This window comes from Temnothorax curvispinosus, unplaced genomic scaffold (assembly GCF_003070985.1).
Source record: "Temnothorax curvispinosus isolate PA1 unplaced genomic scaffold, ASM307098v1 QBEX01002713.1, whole genome shotgun sequence".
NCBI classification, from domain to species: Eukaryota; Metazoa; Arthropoda; class Insecta; order Hymenoptera; family Formicidae; genus Temnothorax; species Temnothorax curvispinosus.
Window position 1 is genome coordinate 42,701 of NW_020212493.1, and position 6,100 is coordinate 48,800.

The following is a 6,100-nucleotide window of genomic DNA, read 5'->3' on the forward strand; positions in this document are numbered from 1 at the left end:
GATTGGTTGGCAATAGGCAATAGGCACAGAATTTCCAACGTGACGGAAACTCTGTGTCTATTGCCTGTGTCACTGTTTATTCTGCATTTATACATGATTTCTGATTTCTATTCCCTGTTCCTATTGCCTGTTGCCTGGCATTGTGCAAGGGGCTTTATGCTATGCTTATGCAGCCTGTGCAATTTTGTGTGCGATGGCTTTTAAGGTCAATCCAGAATGCATAGTGCATAAACATAAGCATGAGATAATTGATTGGTCCATATGCATGTGCATAAGGAAATAGACCAATCAATTTTCTTATGCTTACGCATTATGCGTTGTGCAGAAGTGTGTGCGCCCCGCTTAAGCCCTAGAGCATGCGCATGTGACCCCAGAGCCTAGTGCGTGTACATACGTATGCGCTCCTAAATGCCCACAATGTGTGCAATCGTCACTATACATAACTGGAATGTTAAAATAAAATTTTCAATAACTTACAGCTCTTAACATTACCAATCAACCACTAAACGATTGATAAAAAAAGAATTTCAAATTCCCAACAGTCAAAGTGTAGGCGCTAAAGAAGGTTAAAAATTTGTTGACAATTAATTCTTTCTTTTTAAAACGCGAAACTACCAAAAGGTTTCAATGCGGTACCAAACATTGCCAATCGATTAAAAAAAAAAATTATCACAGTCAAAGTGGGAGGGCTAAGAGAAGATCAAAAATTTGTTTTTTCAATTTTTTAAAGAAACGCGCAACCACCAAAAGTTTTTAATGCGGTACCAAACATTGCCAATCAATCGCCAATCAATTAAAAAAAAAAACTATCACAGTCAAAGTGGGAGGGGCTAAAAGAAGATCAAAAATTTATTTTTGATTTCCTAGAAAAACGAGAAACTACCGAACGTTTTGAATACGGTACCAAATATTACCAATCAACCACCAAACAATTGGTAAAAAAAAATATATCAATAATCCACTTGGGGAGGCTAACTTTGTTGAGGTCATCAGCATCTAAGACCAGTTCTTCTAATATGTCATCTAGAGTGTCAGAAGACACCAACGGGAGCTGACAGTTAGGAACTGGAGTTTGCTTTTTAGCAATACCAAACTTGATGCACAATTCCAAAGTTGATTTGAACGCAGCTTCCACATTAGCCTCAATTTTATAATCCTCGGGCAAAACAAGAATGGTCTGTTGTTCAGGTGCAGACGAGCAATATTGTTTCTTCAGTCTAGGAAAATGGATGGTGTCCTTCAAATTAATAAAGGTGTCACCCAGAAAATCAACTCGTCTAATACGGTGTTGCATCTCAAGCATGCTGAACACAACTATTGAGCTTTGTATAGCTGACATTGCTCGCAACCGGCGAAAGCAATCTTCACACTGCTGCACTGCTGGCCTCCACAGAGACACGGTAAGAAGATGTCTGCTTCTTTTGCTTCTCTCCGTTTGCGAATAAGCTTGATGAGTCCATGGCCATTCAGTTCGATATATATGTATGCATTACAAGTGATAAAATTATGACCAAGAGAATAACCATCAGTTCAAGTATCCACTTTCTCCAAAGTCTTAACAAAAAAACCATTTCCAAATCAAAAACACTCTTTCTAATGGTAGCAGCTGATGATCAAGAAAAACACTTGTTACTTCTCGCATCATGTCAAGATAAAATGCTGTGGCTTCGCTGCCTGGGACTGTCTCTCTCAGAAGCTGCGTTACTTTAGAGTCACACAACTTTTGGGCCGCTCTAAAATTTATCTTGTCTTTTGAGTCAAGGATACTCTTGGTAAGCTGATGTTGATTCTTTGACACTTCATTAAGTAAGGCCACCAAGTGCCCTTTAGATGCTACATGGTTCTTACCAAAGGGAATAATTTCAGAAGGCTTGAGTAATTTTTATTTAAGTTTCACAAGTAAGTGAATGGTATCTTGAATCATAACTGAATCATTAATTAATAGAGAAGAATGAAACCATGGCCATTTAGATGGGCCAGCAAGTGAAAATGTTCTCATAAACATGGCTTTTAAAAGTTTGCCATCTCCATCTGCAAAAAAACCATCAATTTCAAGACCTGCCTCTAAAAATGCTTTTTCCATCCAGTGCCACCGTTGTAATATACATCAGTGTGCTGAAATTTGTTGTCAGTGCCGTACAATGCCACACAAAATGCTGGTGATTTTGCATCTAATAGCTGTGTCATAATAGCATATGCATTTTTGCTGACTACATTTTCTTGAAAATAAGACTGAATTTCAGTAGCAGAAGTGGCTGGAAAACTATTCGACACAGGCAAGCCATTTTTCAGTTTGGGAACAAACCCAACAAGTTGATTTGTTTTGATGTCGTACTGCACCCTTCCATTGACACTCGTCCCATCTTCACTTACATGCACTTTTATTGTTTTAATACCCATTGTTGAGTCCATGCGGTGCTTCAGCTGACTGATTCTGAAGACACCCTCCTGAATAAGATCACTTGCAGTCAGACATCTTCTTGCGGATGTAATGGATGGGAAATGTAAGTTCTTCTGTAATATTTCATACAGTTGAGGTCCACCAAGAGTGAAACACAAGGTAGCAAATTCTTTTATAGTAGAGTTGTACCTCAGGCCACCTGGTTTTCTTCCTGCATTTGATTTGGCACATTCTTACATTAGTTTTAGAAGCTGAGAAATGTCATCAGTGGCATAGTCACAATTCTTTGGAATATTCTTGTTCAGGGACAGGACAACATTTTTCAACTGTTTGTTTTCTGTGAGGATGAGCTCCATTTGATTTAATATTGGGAAAAATTCTTCAGTCTTGTGGCAGGAATCAGCAGCTTTAGTAAGCTTTAGCTGATTCCTAGCTGTCCTGCTGTACTGAGACCAATCTCTTTTTCTATGGGCGGAGAGGGTGGTCGATTCTTCCCCACCTTCTAAACAAAATCCTGGTCCGAAGAAAAGTTCCCACTTTTAGATTGGATTTTGGCGGGGATAACTCCAATATCATATGCTGTTGGGTTTGTATTAGTCTCCTTTCCACCATCAACACTGCTTCCCTCAGAATCTGTTGTGCTACTTTTAAACATTGTGCTCGAAGTTTTTTGCCCCGGATCAGTTTGTTTCCTCTTTTTTTTTGGTGCACATTTTCTACATGCCTGTAGAAATTTGAGGGACTCCACCGTGTACCAATTTTGCTAATTTTAAAATTTTGAGAGCATACCACACATGTTACACTAGCTATAAGGCCCCCCAAGGAATTTTTCACCACTCTGGGAACAATTGTAGGAGAATCATAATTTATTTCACTCTCTTTATTCACATTTAGAAGATTTGAAGCATTTTTTTCAAACCATTTTTGGATGTTATTTGTCAAAATTTCTGTTTCTGTCAAAATATTGTCAGAATCATTTGAGCTGCTGTCAGAAGGCTTAGACTTCTTGGTAGCAGCTAATTTAGATGGCGCAAAACATTTTTTAAAAATAGATGCCACTTGAGTTTTCTTTTTGTTAGCTTCTTCCAGGAGATTACGAGCTACAGCAGATGCTTCTAATATGGTATTCCGTTGTCCTCCTAAAATTTCATACTTTTCTGGAAGAAATGAAAATAATGGTCCGTAATACTTCTCCAGTTCTTTCTGCTTTAAGTCTTCAGAAAGGTTAACAAATTTTTTTTCCAGTATCTTGTGCAGCTTTGTGCGCATAAATTGTTCAACCTGCTTCATGTCCTCATCACAGAAGCTCTGCAGTGAGCGAACATTGTCATATCCCATAGTGGTTAATATTTCCTTCAATGGGTCTTGGAGTTGAAGAGTGTGAGATGAGGATTCTTCAAGAATGTCCCAAAAGAAATCCCCACGTACCTGTGAAAACAAACAATACAAATACAAATAAAGAAATTGAAAGGACTACAACTACAAAATAATAAAGCTAGATTTTGTGCAAGATACTGCTATTCATAAATACTAACTTTTTCAATATCAATCTCTGCAGATGATTGAGTTGTAGTGTTGTTATTAGGTTCATTATTTAACACTTCGCCAGTATCTTTAGGATCATTTAAGACTCCGCCTTCTTTTTTCTCATTGGTGTGGTTGTTTGTAGTTTTAGTCTTATCTGTCGGGACACCCCCATCGTCGTTCTCCATTTTTGTGGTCTTACAGACACTGCCAAGAAGAAAAAAAATTTGATTAATAAATTGACAAGCTTACAAAGGGAAACAAAAGTCTACATTATGTATATTTATAGTTTTAGTCAGCCAATGTTTAAGATTCTTGTCTAAACTTGTCAAACAATGATTCTAAACTTGTCAAACAATGAAGTAATACTTTTCATAAAAACCTTGTTTCATTTGATTTACTTGGAAATGGGTATCAAGGAAATGTTTCCTAAACAAACCTCCCAGAACTACCGCCGGCTCAAGGCTGTAAGGCTATAAAGGCTGCAAGCATGGAAAAACACAAACGTTATGAGTATTAAAGACATACGAATTGTGAAACACCTTGTCAGTGCCAAACAAATTATACACTAAGTTCTGAGTCACAACTAATTTACAAACAAATTATACGCAAAGTTATGAGTCACTGGCAACTTATAAGCTTGACAAACATTCTACAAGGTGTTCTATGGTTTTAAGGTTAGGGGAGACTTTCTGGAGAACATCATAACACGTCTGCGCGCTTGAGGTTAGAAAAAAAATGGTAGCAGTACTGCAGGTAAATGAAAGGCGCTGTTACTTTGCAAAACCAAGCCGTTTCGCGGTTAAAAGTAGTTATTTTATCACAAATAGCAAACTGTGCGAGCCCGCCCTTCCCCCGCCTGTGCCTGTTTAGAAGCAAAACACCCACCCCTTGCGTCCGCGATGACAGGTTTACAAGCAGATCAAGCGTAATGCACTTTAGTAAACTGTTCTTCCTACATGAAAAGCCAAAATAGAACTAAATTCAATAGATTCTTACCTAAAACAATGCGCTGCCTGTGCTCGTGCTCTGCCGACGTCCACTCGTCCAGTGGTGCACGTGAGAGGCGCTCTCTTGGTACTGGCGCCGCCCGGCGCCGCCCGTAATAGCGACAGTGTGATTACACTCATTTTAACGCGTGTTTACACATCATGTCGTGAGATTGCATTGGATTACAAGCATAGAGATATAAGAATAGAGTGCGCGAGTCATATGCTAGCACGTAAGAGGCTGCAATATAGGAATAGAAAAAGAACACTGCATATAGGCCCTTTCTGTCTTTGTCTACGCGCGCATGCGAAACAAAGACAGAAGGGACCCATGCGCAGCTTTCTCTTTCTATTCTGCGCAGCTTTATCTTTCTATTCCTATATCGCTTTTTCAGCTCGCTCGCGCACTTTATTCTTATATCTCTATGATTACGCGGGATTACGCGGGATTACGCGGAATCACTTGAGATTACTCGGGATAACACGAAATTTCGTGAAATTACGTGGGACTACAAATGTAGTCCCGCGTCCGTGTACACAGGATTACAGGAGTAGTGGCCTCCTCGGTTTATTTTTACATTGTCGTGCCCTAAGGCGGGTAAACGGGACCAATGGGGGTGCTATGGCACCCCGATCCTGTCAGCTTGGGCTGATCTAATCCGAGTGGATCACGCTCGCTACAGGATACCCTGCTACCTGGGGAACACCGCAGGTACAATAGTGAGTCATAAGGGCGTTACGGGAAACCGTGTCTGCCAGTAGTGAGAGGTGTCGCCTATACCGGGAGTGCGTAATCTTCGGGTATGTATCTCTGTAATGGGCAAATCCACGGTGGCGGGTTCCGTTACTGCTGTGTAAGAGAGTACTGGTAACGTCGGTCGCATTCCGACCACGGGGAGGATTCTGGGGGGCTAACCGCCCCCCAGACCCCCCGGTGCGGTCGTAACTATGACTCTCTTAACGGTAGCCAAATGCCTCGTCATCTAATTAGTGACGCGCATGAATAAATTAACGAGATTCCCACTGTCCCTATCTACTATCTAGCGAAACCACTGCCAAGGGAACGGGCTTGGAAAAATTAGCGGGGAAAGAAGACCCTGTTGAGCTTGACTCTAGTCTGGCACATTCTCTAGTCTCGTTTATCGTCATTAGAATTAAGCTGTCTTCGTTTATCGTTTACTTAAAT